At 36.2% G+C, this 15,071-nt stretch overlaps 2 non-coding genes across 2 annotated transcripts; both read left to right on the top strand.

Annotated features, from left to right (window-relative positions):
- Positions 1-5,290: 5,290 nt before the first annotated feature.
- TRNAS-ACU (transfer RNA serine (anticodon ACU)) lies at positions 5,291-5,364 on the top strand. Its single transcript has one exon. It is a non-coding gene; the product is annotated as a tRNA-Ser (tRNA).
- Positions 5,365-6,446: 1,082 nt separating this feature from the next.
- On the top strand, positions 6,447-6,520 carry TRNAS-ACU (transfer RNA serine (anticodon ACU)). Its single transcript has one exon. It is a non-coding gene; the product is annotated as a tRNA-Ser (tRNA).
- Positions 6,521-15,071: the final 8,551 nt, after the last annotated feature.

Genomic DNA, 15,071 nt, shown 5'->3' with positions numbered 1-15,071 from the left:
TCTAATTAGCACACAGGTAAGGAATTAAGAAAATCTTTATTTAAGGGTGAAGATGTTTCTCACAAAATCGTTGCCCCAATGCATCATTGAAATTCAAGCTGGAAAGATGATTTTAATATATCACTTGTACATTTTGTATTGCTCTTCTGGTGACAATGTAGTTTGTTTTTGTCAATTACCCTTTTAATAATAGGGTAAAGAAAATTAAGTGGATTTTTTAAAGAAAACAATACTGTCAATATACTATTAAAACAAATTAAAATGGTAAAAGTTATTGTACTTTAAGTAAAAATAAAAGAGCAAAAATATCAATCCCAGTTTTGATAACTTAAATTAACAAAAAAAATTCATATAGCAAAGGATAGTTTCAATCTGCCTACCTCTGGGTTATGGGCCCAGCATGCTTCCATTGCAGTACTCTGCTGCACATGTAAGTGCAAGAGATCCTGAAGCACTCACTCATCATGGGAAAGTACCAATGTGTTTCTTCATTGGTTGATGTAAGAAACATCTTACAAAAACTCTCCAGATTATTGACTTTTTAAAGTTTTTCTAGGAAACGTTCTAGATGTATGCTTATTAGACTTTGTCAGTATGTACTTTTTGCAAAGTGTCTCTGTGGCGCAATCGGTTAGTGTGTCCGGCTACTAACCAAAAGGTTAGTGGTTCAATCCCAACCAGGGACGTAATTGACCTTGTTATCAGATTTTGGTGATCTTTAAGTAGACAAGTCAAAATTTCAAACCCCCTGTTATGGTGTAGGGTACCTGGCCTTCTCTGATGTAATCAGAGTTAGATTTGATTCAGTGATTTAATAAAAACAGCTAGGAAGCACAATTTAGCAGTGGGTTGCAGAGAAAAAGAAATATGCTGGCAAAAAAAATCCAATTGAGTGATTAAACAGCTCTTCATTTTCTGGCTTTATTTTTATGCTAACAAATTTGTTCTTTGAAAAGTGTCCACAAAGCCAAGTCTCTGATTAACACCTTTGTAGGGATGGTTTTTCACCTATTACTAAATTAAACTTGCTTCATTGGAAAGGCATCAAGATGCATCCTCATTTCAATTTCTACTGAAATAATACAGGTTGACACCAGGAAACATTAACGCCACTGTATCCTTGCTGCTTTCTCATGTGGAAGTCTGTTTAATGTGAAAACAAGGTGATATCTAATTAGCACACAGGTAAGGAATTAAGAAAATCTTTATTTAAGGGTGAAGATGTTTCTCACAAAATCGTTGCCCCAATGCATCATTGAAATTCAAGCTGGAAAGATGATTTTAATATATCACTTGTACATTTTGTATTGCTCTTCTGGTGACAATGTAGTTTGTTTTTGTCAATTACCATTTTAATAATAGGGTAAAGAAAATTAAGTGGATTTTTGAAAGAAAACAATACTGTCAATATACTATTAAAACAAATTAAAATGGTAAAAGTTATTGTACTTTAAGTAAAAATAAAAGAGCCAAAATATCAATCCCAGTTTTGGATTACTTTAATTAACAAAAAAAAATGCATATAGCAGAGGATAGTTTCAATCTGCCTACCGCTGGGTTATGGGCCCAGCATGCTTCCATTGCTGTACTCTGCTGCACATGTAAGTGCAAGAGATCCTGAAGCACTCACTCATCATGGGAAAGTACCAATGTGTTTCTTCGTTGGTTGATGGAAGAAACATCTTACAAAAACTCTCCAGATTATTGACTTTTTAAAGTTTTTCTAGGAAACGTTTTAGATGAATGCTTATTAGCCTTTGTCAGTATGGACTTTCACAAAGTGTCTCTGTGGCGCAATCAGTTAGTGTGCATGACTATTAACCAAAAGGTTGGTGGTTCAATCACACCCAGGGACGTAATTGACCTTGTTATCAGATTTTGGTGATCTTTAAGTAGACAAGTCAAAATTTCAAACCCCCTGTTCTGGTGTAGGGTACCTGGCCTTCTCTGATGTAATCAGAGTTAGATTTGATTCAGTGATTTTATAAAAACAGCTAGGAAGCACATTTTAGCAGTGGGTTGCAGAGAAAAAGAAATATGCTGGCAAAAAAAATCCAATTGAGTGATTAAACAGCTCTTAATTTTCTAGCTTTATTTTTATGCTAACAAATTTGTTCTCTGAAAAGTGTCCACAAAGCTAAGTCTCTGATTAACACCTTTGTAAGGATGGTTTTTAACCTATTACTAAATTAAACTTGCTTCATTGGAAAGGCAGCAAGATGCATCCTCATTTCAATGTCTACTGAAATAATACAGGTTGACACCAGGAAACATTAACGCCACTGCATCCTTGCTGCTTTCTCATGTGGAAGTCTGTTTAATGTGAAAACAAGGTGATATCTAATTAGCACACAGGTAAGGAATTAAGAAAATCTTTATTTAAGGGTGAAAATGTTTCTCACAAAATCGTTGCCCCAATGCATCATTGAAATTCAAGCTGGAAAGATGATTTTAATATATCACTTGTACATTATGTATTGCTCTTCTGGTGACAATGTAGTTTGTTTTTGTCAATTACCATTTTAATAATAGGGTAAAGAAAATTAAGTGGATTTTTGAAAGAAAACAATACTGTCAATATACTATTAAAACAAATTAAAATGGTAAAAGTTATTGTACTGTAAGTAAAAATAAAAGAGCCAACATATCAATCCCAGTTTTGGATTACTTTAATTAACAAAAAAAAATGCATATAGCAGAGGATAGTTTCAATCTGCCTACCTCTGGGTTATGTGCCCAGCATGCTTCCATTGCTGTACTCTGCTGCACATGTAAGTGCAGTAGATCCTGAAGCACTCACTCATCATGGGAAAGTACCAATGTGTTTCTTCGTTTGTTGATGGAAGAAACATCTTACATAAACTCTCCAGATTATTGAATTTTTAAAGTTTTTCTAGGAAACGTTTTAGATGAATGCTTATTAGCCTTTGTCAGTATGTGCTTTTGCAAAGTGTCTCTGTGGCGCAATCAGTTAGTGTGTATGGCTATTAACCAAAAGGTTGGTGGTTCAATCCCACCCTGAGACGTAATTGGCCTTGTTATCAGATTTTGGTGATCTTTAAGTAGACAAGTCAAAATTTCAAACCCCCTCTTATGGTGTAGGGTACCTGGCCTTCTCTGATGTAATCAGAGTTAGATTTGATTCAGTGATTTTATAAAAACAGCTAGGAAGCACAATTTAGCAGTGGGTTGCAGAGAAATAGAAATATGCTGGCAAAAAAATCCAATTGAGTGATTAAACAGCTCTTCATTTTCTGGCTTTATTTTTATGCTAACAAATTTGTTCTCTGAATAGTGTCCACAAAGCCAAGTCTCTGATTAACACCTTTGTAAGGATGGTTTTTCACCTATTACTAAATTAAACTTGCTTCATTGGAAAGGCAGCAAGATGCATCCTCATTTCAATGTCTACTGAAATAATACAGGTTGACACCAGGAAACATTAACGCCACTGCATCCTTGCTGCTTTCTCATGTGGAAGTCTGTTTAATGTGAAAACAAGGTGATATCTAATTAGCACACAGGTAAGGAATTAAGAAAATCTTTATTTAAGGGTGAAAATGTTTCTCACAAAATCGTTGCCCCAATGCATCATTGAAATTCAAGCTGGAAAGATGATTTTAATATATCACTTGTACATTTTGTATTGCTCTTCTGGTGACAATGTAGTTTGTTTTTGTCAATTACCATTTTAATAATAGGGTAAAGAAAATTAAGTGGATTTTTAAAAGAAAACAATACTTTCAATATACTATTAAAACAAATTAAAATGGTAAAAGTTATTGTACTTTAATGAAAAATAAAAGAGCAAAAATATCAATCCCAGTTTTGGATTACTTTAATTAACAAAAAAAAATGCATATAGCAGAGGATAGTTGTAATCTGCCTACCTCTGGGTTATGGGCCCAGCATGCTTCCATTGCAGTACTCTGCTGCACATGTAAGTGCAAGAGATCCTGAAGCACTCAGTCATCATGGGAAAGTACCAATGTGTTTCTTCGTTGGTGGATGGAAGAAACATCTTACAAAAACTCTCCAGATTATTGACTTTTTAAAGTTTTTCTAGGAAACGTTTTAGATGAATGCTTATTAGCCTTTGTCAGTATGTACTATCGCAAAGTGTCTCTGTGGTGCAATCAGTTAGTGTGTACAGCTATAAACCAAAACGTTGGTGGTTCAATCCCACCCAGGGACGTAATTGACCTTGTGATCAGATTGTGGTGATCTTTAAGTAGACAAGTCAAAATTTCAAATCCCCTCTTATGGTGTAGGGTACCTGGCCTTCTCTGATGTAATCAGAGTTAGATTTGATTCAGTGATTTTATAAAAACAGCTAGGAAGCACAATTTAGCAGTGGGTTGCAGAGAAAAAGAAATATGCTGGCAAAAAAATCCAATTGAGTGATTAAACAGCTCTTCATTTTCTGGCTTTATTTTTATGCTAACAAATTTGTTCTCTGAAAAGTGTCCACAAAGCCAAGTCTCTGATGAACACCTTTGTAAGGATGGTTTTTCACCTCTTACTAAATTAAACTTGCTTCATTGGAAAGGCAGCAAGATGCATCCTCATTTCAATGTCTACTGAAATAATACAGGTTGACACCAGGAAACATTAACGCCAATGCATCCTTGCTGCTTTCTCATGTGGAAGTCTGTTTAATGTGAAAACAAGGTGATATCTAATTAGCACACAGGTAAGGAATTAAGAAAATCTTTATTTAAGGGTGAAGATGTTTCTCACAAAATCGTTGCCCCAATGCATCATTGAAATTCAAGCTGGAAAGATGATTTTAATATATCACTTGTACATTTTGTATTGCTCTTCTGGTGACAATGTAGTTTGTTTTTGTCAATTACCATTTTAATAATAGGGTAAAGAAAATTAAGTGGATTTTTGAAAGAAAACAATACTGTCAATATACTATTAAAACAAATTAAAATGGTAAAAGTTATTGTACTTTAAGTAAACATAAAATAGCTAACATATCAATCCCAGTTTTGGATTACTTTAATTAACAAAAAAAATGCATATAGCAGAGGATAGTTTCAATCTGCCTACCTCTGGGTAATGGGCCCAGCATGCTTCCATTGCAGTACTCTGCTGCACATGTAAGTGCAAGAGATCCTGAAGCACTCACTCATCATGGGAAAGTACCAATGTGTTTCTTCGTTGGTTGATTTAAGAAAATTCTTACAAAAACTCTCCAGATTATTGACTTTTTAAAGTTTTTCTAGGAAACGTTCTAGATGAATGCTTATTAGCCTTTGTCAGTATGTACTTTTTGCAAAGTGTCTCTGTGGCGCAATCGGTTAGTGTGTCTGGCTACTAACCAAAAGGTTGGTGGTTCAATCCCACCCAGGGACATAATTGACCTTGTGATCGGGTTTTGGTGATATTTAAGTAGACAAGTCAAAATGTCAAACCCCCTCTTATGGTGTAGGGTACCTGGCCTTCTCTGATGTAATCAGAGTTAGATTTGATTCAGTGATTTTATAAAAAAACAGCTAGGAAGCACAATTTAGCAATGGGTTGCAGAGAAAAAAAATATGCTGGCAGAAAAATCCAATTGAGTGATTAAACAGCTCTTCATTTTCTGCCTTTATTTTTATGCTAACAAATTTGTTCTCTAAAAAGTGTCCACAAAGCCAAGTCTCTGATTAACACCTTTGTAGGGATGGTTTTTCACCTATAACTAAATTAAACTTGCTTCATTGGAAAGGCAGCAAGATGCATCCTCATTTCAATGTCTACTGAAATAATACAGGTTGACACCAGGAAACATTAATGCCACTGCATCCTTGCTGCTTTCTCATGTAGAAGTCTGTTTAATGTGAAAACAAGGTGATATCTAATTAGCACACAGGTAAGGAATTAAGAAAATCTTTATTTAAGGGTGAAGATGTTTCTCGCAAAATCGTTGCCCCAATGCATCATTGAAATTCAAGCTGGAAAGATGATTTTAATATATCACTTGTACATTTTGTATTGCTCTTCTGGTGTTTTTGTCAATTACCCTTTTAATAATAGGGTAAAGAAAATTAAGTGGATTTTTTAAAGAAAACTATACTGTCAATATACTATTAAAACAAATTAAAATGGTAAAAGTTATTGTACTTTAAGTAAAAATAAAAGAGCAAAAATATCAATCCCAGTTTTGATTACTTAAATTAACAAAAAAAGTGCATATAGCAAAAGATAGTTTCAATCTGCCTACCTCTGGGTTATGGGCCCAGCATGCTTCCATTGCAGTACTCTGCTGCACATGTAAGTGCAAGAGATCCTGAAGCACTCACTCATCATGGGAAAGTACCAATGTGTTTCTTCGTTGGTTGATGGAAGAAACATCTTACAAAAACTCTCCAGATTATTGACTTTTTAAAGTTTTTCTAGGAAACGTTCTAGATGTATGCTTATTAGCCTTTGTCAGTACGCACTTTTTACAAAGTGTCTCTGTGGCGCAATCGGTTAGTGTGTCTGGCTACTAACCAAAAGGTTGGTGGTTCAATCCCACCCAGGGACGTAATTGACCTTGTTATCAGATTTTGGTGATCTTTAAGTAGACAAGTCAAAATTTCAAACCCCCTGTTATGGTGTTGGGTACCTGGCCTTCTCTGATGTAATCAGAGTTAGATTTGATTCAGTGATTTTATAAAAACAGATAGGAAGCACAATTTAGCAGTGGGTTGCAGAGAAAAAGAAATATGCTGGAAAAAAAATCCAATTGAGTGATTAAACAGCTCTTCATTTTCTGGCTTTATTTTTATGCTAACAAATTTGTTCTCTGAAAAGTGTCCACAAAGCCAAGTCTCTGATTAACACCTTTGTAGGGATGGTTTTTCACCTATTACTAAATTAAACTTGCTTCATTGGAAAGGCAGCAAGATGCATCCTCATTTCAATGTCTACTGAAATAATACAGGTTGACACCAGGAAACATTAACGCCACTGCATCCTTGCTGCTTTCTCATGTGGAAGTCTGTTTAATGTGAAAACAAGGTGATATCTAATTAGCACACAGGTAAGGAATTAAGAAAATCTTTATTTAAGGGTGAAGATGTTTCTCACAAAATCGTTGCCCCAATGCATCATTGAAATTCAAGCTGGAAAGATGATTTTAATATATCACTTGTACATTTTGTATTGCTCTTCTGGTGACAATGTAGTTTGTTTTTGTCAATTACCCTTTTAATAATAGGGTAAAGAAAATTAAGTTGATTTTTTAAAGAAAACTATACTGTCAATATACTATTCAAACAAATTAAAATGGTAAAAGTTATTGTACTTCAAGTAAAAATAAAAGAGCAAAAATATCAATCCCAGTTTTGATTACTTAAATTAACAAAAAAAATGCATATAGCAAAGGATAGTTTCAATCTGCCTACCTCTGGGTTATGGGCCCAGCATGCTTCCATTGCAGTACTCTGCTGCACATGTAAGTGCAAGAGATCCTGAAGCACTCACTCATCATGGGAAAGTACCAATGTGTTTCTTCGTTGGTGGATGGAAGAAACATCTTACAAAAACTCTCCAGATTATTGACTTTTTAAAGTTTTTCTAGGAAACGTTTTAGATGAATGCTTATTAGCCTTTGTCAGTATGTACTTTTGCAAAGTGTCTCTGTGGTGCAATCAGTTAGTGTGTACGGCTATAAACCAAAAGGATGGTTGTTCAATCCCACCCAGGGACGTAATTGACCTTGTTATCAGATTTTGGTGATCTTTAAGTAGACAAGTCAAAATTTCAAATCCCCTCTTATGGTGTAGGGTACCTGGCCTTCTCTGATATAATCAGAGTTAGATTTGATTCAGTGATTTTATAAAAACAGCTAGGAAGCACAATTTAGCAGTGGGTTGCAGAGAAAAAGAAATATGCTGGCAAAAAAATCCAATTGAGTGATTAAACAGCTCTTCATTTTCTGGCTTTATTTTTATGCTAACAAATTTGTTCTCTGAAAAGTGTCCACAAAGCCAAGTCTCTGATGAACACCTTTGTAAGGATGGTTTTTCACCTATTACTAAATTAAACTTGCTTCATTGGAAAGGCAGCAAGATGCATCCTCATTTCAATGTCTACTGAAATAATACAGGTTGACACCAGGAAACATTAACGCCAATGCATCCTTGCTGCTTTCTCATGTGGAAGTCTGTTTAATGTGAAAACAAGGTGATATCTAATTAGCACACAGGTAAGGAATTAAGAAAATCTTTATTTAAGGGTGAAGATGTTTCTCACAAAATCGTTGCCCCAATGCATCATTGAAATTCAAGCTGGAAAGATGATTTTAATATATCACTTGTACATTTTGTATTGCTCTTCTGGTGACAATGTAGTTTGTTTTTGTCAATTACCATTTTAATAATAGGGTAAAGAAAATTAAGTGGATTTTTGAAAGAAAACAATACTGTCAATATACTATTAAAACAAATTAAAATGGTAAAAGTTATTGTACTTTAAGTAAACATAAAATAGCTAACATATCAATCCCAGTTTTGGATTACTTTAATTAACAAAAAAAATGCATATAGCAGAGGATAGTTTCAATCTGCCTACCTCTGGGTTATGGGCCCAGCATGCTTCCATTGCAGTACTCTGCTGCACATGTAAGTGCAAGAGATCCTGAAGCACTCACTCATCATGGGAAAGTACCAATGTGTTTCTTCGTTGGTTGATGGAAGAAACATCTTACAAAAACTCTCCAGATTATTGACTTTTTAAAGTTTTTCTAGGAAACGTTCTAGATGTATGCTTATTAGCCTTTGTCAGTATATATTTTTTGCAAAGTGTCTCTGTGGCGCAATCGGTTAGTGTGTCCAGCTACTAACCAAAAGGTTGGTGGTTCAATCCCACCCAGGGATGTAATTGAACTTGTTATCAGATTTTGGTGATCTTTAAGTAGACAAGTCAAAATTTCAAACCCCCTCTTATGGTGTAGGGTACCTGGCCTTCTCTAATGTAATCAGAGTTAGATTTGATTCAGTGATTTTATAAAAACAGCTAGGAAGCACAATTTAGCAGTGGGTTGCAGAGAAAAAGAAATATGCTGGCAAAAAAAATCCAATTGAGTGATTAAACAGCTCTTCATTTTCTGGCTTTATTTTTATGCTAACAAATTTGTTCTCTGAAAAGTGTCCACAAAGCCAAGTCTCTGATTAACACCTTTGTAGGGATGGTTTTTCACCTATTACTAAATTAAACTTGCTTCATTGGAAAGGCAGTAAGATGCATCCTCATTTCAATGTCTACTGAAATAATACAGGTTGACACCAGGAAACATTAACGCCACTGCATCCTTGCTGCTTTCTCATGTAGAAGTCTGTTTAATGTGAAAACAAGGTGATATCTAATTAGCACACAGGTAAGGAATTAAGAAAATCTTTATTTAAGGGTGAAGATGTTTCTCACAAAATCGTTGCCCCAATGCATCATTGAAATTCAAGCTGGAAAGATGATTTTAATATATCACTTGTACATTTTGTATTGCTCTTCTGGTGACAATGTAGTTTGTTTTTGTCAATTACCCTTTTAATAATAGGGTAAAGAAAATTAAGTGGATTTTTTAAAGAAAACTATACTGTCAATATACTATTAAAACAAATTAAAATGGTAAAAGTTATTATACTTTAAGTAAAAATAAAAGAGCAAAAATATCAATCCCAGTTTTGATTACTTAAATTAACAAAAAAAATGCATATAGCAAAGGATAGTTTCAATCTGCCTACCTCTGGGTTATGGGCCCAGCATGCTTCCATTGCAGTACTCTGCTGCACATGTAAGTGCAAGAGATCCTGAAGCACTCACTCATCATAGGAAAGTACCAATGTGTTTCTTCGTTGGTTGATGGAAGAAACATCTTACAAAAACTCTCCAGATTATTGACTTTTTAAAGTTTTTCTAGGAAACGTTCTAGATGTATGCTTATTAGACTTTGTCAGTATGTGCTTTTTGCAAAGTGTCTCTGTGGCGCAATCGGTTAGTGTGTCCGGCTACTAACCAAAAGGTTGGTGGTTCAATCCCAACCAGGGACGTAATTGACCTTGTCATCAGATTTTGGTGATCTTTAAGTAGACAAGTCAAAATTTCAAACCCCCTGTTATGCTGTAGGGTACCTGTCCTTCTCTGATGTAGTTAGATTTGACTCAGTGATTTTATAAAAACAGCTAGGAAGCACAATTTAGCAGTGGGTTGCAGAGAAAAAGAAATATGCTGGCAAAAAAAATCCAATTGAGTGATTAAACAGCTCTTCATTTTCTGGCTTTATTTTTATGCTAACAAATTTGTTCTTTGAAAAGTGTCCACAAAGCCAAGTCTCTGATTAACACCTTTGTAGGGATGGTTTTTCACCTATTACTAAATTAAACTTGCTTCATTGGAAAGGCAGCAAGATGCATCCTCAATTCAATGTCTACTGAAATAATACAGGTTGACACCAGGAAACATTAACGCCACTGTATCCTTGCTGCTTTCTCATGTGGAAGTCTGTTTAATGTGAAAACAAGGTGATATCTAATTAGCACACAGGTAAGGAATTAAGAAAATCTTTATTTAAGGGTGAAGATGTTTCTCACAAAATCGTTGCCCCAATGCATCATTGAAATTCAAGCTGGAAAGATGATTTTAATATATCACTTGTACATTTTGTATTGCTCTTCTGGTGACAATGTAGTTTGTTTTTGTCAATTACCATTTTAATAATAGGGTAAAGAAAATTAAGTGGATTTTTGAAAGAAAACAATACTGTCAATATACTATTAAAACAAATTAAAATGGTAAAAGTTATTGTACTTTAAGTAAAAATAAAAGAGCAAAAATATCAATCCCAGTTTTGATTACTTAAATGAACAAAAAAAAATGCATATAGCAAAGGATAGTTTCAATCTGCCTACCGCTGGGTTATGGGCCCAGCATGCTTCCATTGCTGTACTCTGCTGCACATGTAAGTGCAAGAGATCCTGAAGCACTCACTCATCATGGGAAAGTACCAATGTGTTTCTTCGTTGGTTGATGGAAGAAACATTTTACAAAAACTCTCCAGATTATTGACTTTTTAAAGTTTTTCTAGGAAACGTTTTAGATGAATGCTTATTAGCCTTTGTCAGTATGTACTTTTGCAAAGTGTCTTTGTGGCGCAATCAGTTAGTGTGCACGGCTATTGACCAAAAGGTTGGTGGTTCAATCCCACCCAGGGACGTAATTGACCTTGTTATCAAATTTTGGTGATCTTTAAGTAGACAAGTCAAAATTTCAAATCCCCCTGTTCTGGTGTAGGGTACCTGGCCTTCTCTGATGTAATCAGAGTTAGATTTGATTCAGTGATTTTATAAAAACAGCTAGGAAGCACAATTTAGCAGTGGGTTGCAGAGAAAAAGAAATATGCTTGCAAAAAAAATCCAATTGAGTGATTAAACAGCTCTTAATTTTCTGGCTTTATTTTTATGCTAACAAATTTGTTCTCTGAAAAGTGTCCACAAAGCCAAGTCTCTGATTAACACCTTTGTAAGGATGGTTTTTAACCTATTACTAAATTAAACTTGCTTCATTGGAAAGGCAGCAAGATGCATCCTCATTTCAATGTCTACTGAAATAATACAGGTTGACACCAGGAAACATTAACGCCACTGCATCCTTGCTGCTTTCTCATGTGGAAGTCTGTTTAATGTGAAAACAAGGTGATATCTAATTAGCACACAGGTAAGGAATTAAGAAAATCTTTATTTAAGGGTGAAAATTAGAGATGAGCGGGTTCGGTTTCTCTGAATCCGAACCCGCCAGAACTTCATGTTTTTTTTCACGAGTCCGAGCGACTCGGATCTTCCCGCCTTGCTCGGTTAACCCGAGCGCGCCCGAACGTCATCATGACGCTGTCGGATTCTCGCGAGGCTCGGATTCTATCGCGAGACTCGGATTCTATATAAGGAGCCGCGCGTCGCCGCCATTTTCACACGTGCATTGAGATTGATAGGGAGAGGACGTGGCTGGCGTCCTCTCCGTTTAGACACTTGATTTACTAATTTTGGGGAGCATTAGGAGTACTCAGTAGTGTACAGTGCAGAGTTTTGCTGATAGTGACCAGTGACCACCACTTTTATTTATAATCCGTTCTCTGCCTGAAAAAAGCGATACACAGCACACAGTGACTCAGTCACATACATACCATATCTGTGTGCACTGCTCAGGCTCAGGCCAGTGTGCTGCATCATCTATATATATTATATATCTGTCTGACTGCTCAGCTCACACAGCTTATAATTGTGGGGGAGACTGGGGAGCACTACTGCAGTGCCAGTTATAGGTTATAGCAGGAGCCAGGAGTACATAATATTATATTAAAATTAAACAGTGCACACTTTTGCTGCAGGAGTGCCACTGCCAGTGTGACTAGTGACCAGTGACCTGACCACCAGTATATAATATTAGTAGTATACTATCTCTTTATCAACCAGTCTATATTAGCAGCAGACACAGTACAGTGCGGTAGTTCACGGCTGTGGCTACCTCTGTGTCGGCACTCGGCAGCCCGTCCATAATTGTATATACCAGTGACCTAACCGTGGTTTTTTTTTCTTTCTTTATACATACATACTAGTTACGAGTATACTATCTCTTTATCAACCAGTCTATATATTAGCAGCAGACACAGTACAGTGCGGTAGTTCACGGCTGTGGCTACCTCTGTGTCGGCACTCGGCAGCCCGTCCATAATTGTATATACCAGTGACCTAACCGTGGTTTTTTTTTCTTTCTTTATACATACATACTAGTTACGAGTATACTATCTCTTTATCAACCAGTCTATATATTAGCAGCAGACACAGTACAGTGCGGTAGTTCACGGCTGTGGCTACCTCTGTGTCGGCACTCGGCAGCCCGTCCATAATTGTATATACCAGTGACCTAACCGTGGTTTTTTTTTCTTTCTTTATACATACATACTAGTTACGAGTATACTATCTCTTTATCAACCAGTCTATATATTAGCAGCAGACACAGTACAGTGCGGTAGTTCACGGCTGTGGCTACCTCTGTGTCGGCACTCGGCAGCCCGTCCATAATTGTATATACCAGTGACCTAACCGTGGTTTTTTTTTTTTTCTTTATACATACATACTAGTTACGAGTATACTATCTCTTTATCAACCAGTCTATATATTAGCAGCAGACACAGTACACTGCGGTAGTTCACGGCTGTGGCTACCTCTGTGTCGGCACTCGGCAGCCCGTCCATAATTGTATATACCACCTAACCGTGGTTTTTTTTTCTTTCTTTATACATACATACTAGTTACGAGTATACTATCTCTTTATCAACCAGTCTATATATTAGCAGCAGACACAGTACAGTGCGGTAGTTCACGGCTGTGGCTACCTCTGTGTCGGCACTCGGCAGCCCATCCATAATTGTATACTAGTATCCAATCCATCCATCTCCATTGTTTACCTGAGGTGCCTTTTAGTTGTGCCTATTAAAATATGGAGAACAAAAATGCCACTCCTAGATGGGCCCGGTGTTTGTGTCGGCCACTAGGGTCGCTAATCTTACTCACACAGCTACCTCATTGCGCCTCTTTTTTTCTTTGCGTCATGTGCTGTTTGGGGAGGGTTTTTTGGAAGGGACATCCTGCGTGACACTGCAGTGCCACTCCTAGATGGGCCCGGTGTTTGTGTCGGCCACTAGGGTCGCTTATCTTACTCACACAGCGACCTCGGTGCAAATTTTAGGACTAAAAATAATATTGTGAGGTGTGAGGTATTCAGAATAGACTGAAAATGAGTGTAAATTATGGTTTTTGAGGTTAATAATACTTTGGGATCAAAATGACCCCCAAATTCTATGATTTAAGCTGTTTTTTAGTGTTTTTGGAAAAAAACACCCGAATCCAAAACACACCCGAATCCGACAAAAATAATTCGGTGAGGTTTTGCCAAAACGCGTTCGAACCCAAAACACGGCCGCGGAACCGAACCCAAAACCAAAACACAAAACCCGAAAAATTTCAGGCGCTCATCTCTAGTGAAAATGTTTCTCACAAAATCGTTGCCCCAATGCATCATTGAAATTCAAGCTGGAAAGATGATTTTAATATATCACTTGTACATTTTGTATTGCTCTTCTGGTGACAATGTAGTTTGTTTTTGTCAGTTACCCTTTTAATAATAGGGTAAAGAAAATTAAGTGGATTTTTTAAAGAAAACTATACTGTCAATATACTATTCAAACAAATTAAAATGGTAAAAGTTATTGTACTTCAAGTAAAAATAAAAGAGCAAAAATATCAATCCCAGTTTTGATTACTTAAATTAACAAAAAAAAATGCATATAGCAAAGGATAGTTTCAATCTGCCTACCTCTGGGTTATGGGCCCAGCATGCTTCCATTGCAGTACTCTGCTGCACATGTAAGTGCAAGAGATCCTGAAGCACTCACTCATCATGGGAAAGTACCAATGTGTTTCTTCGTTGGTTGATGGAAGAAACATTTTACAAAAACTTTCCAGATTATTGACTTTTTAAAGTTTTTCTAGGAAACGTTCTAGATGTATGCTTATTAGCCTTTGTCAGTATGTACTTTTTGGGAAGTGTCTCTGTGGCGCAATCGGTTAGTGTGTCCGGCTACTAACCAAAAGGTTGGTGGTTCAATCCCAACCAGGGACGTAATTGACCTTGTTATCAGTTTTTGGTGATCTTTAAGTAGACAAGTCAAAATTTCAAACCCCCTGTTATGGTGTAGGGTACCTGGCCTTCTCTGATGTAATAAGAGTTAGATTTGATTCAGTGATTTTATAAAAACAGCTAGGAAGCACAATTTAGCAGTGGGTTGCAGAGAAAAAGAAATATGCTGGCAAAAAAAATCCAATTGAGTGATTAAACAGCTCTTCATTTTCTGGCTTTATTTTTATGCTAACAATTTTGTTCTTTGAAAAGTGTCCACAAAGCCAAGTCTCTGATTAACACCTTTGTAGGGATGGTTTTTCACCTATTACTAAATTAAACTTGCTTCATTGGAAAGGCAGCAAGATGCATCCTCAATTCAATGTCTACTGAAATAATACAGGTTGACACCAGGAAACATTAAC

This window comes from Pseudophryne corroboree, unplaced genomic scaffold, assembly GCF_028390025.1.
Source record: "Pseudophryne corroboree isolate aPseCor3 unplaced genomic scaffold, aPseCor3.hap2 scaffold_2581, whole genome shotgun sequence".
Taxonomy (NCBI): Eukaryota; Metazoa; Chordata; class Amphibia; order Anura; family Myobatrachidae; genus Pseudophryne; species Pseudophryne corroboree.
This window is presented reverse-complemented; position numbering and strand designations above follow the sequence as displayed.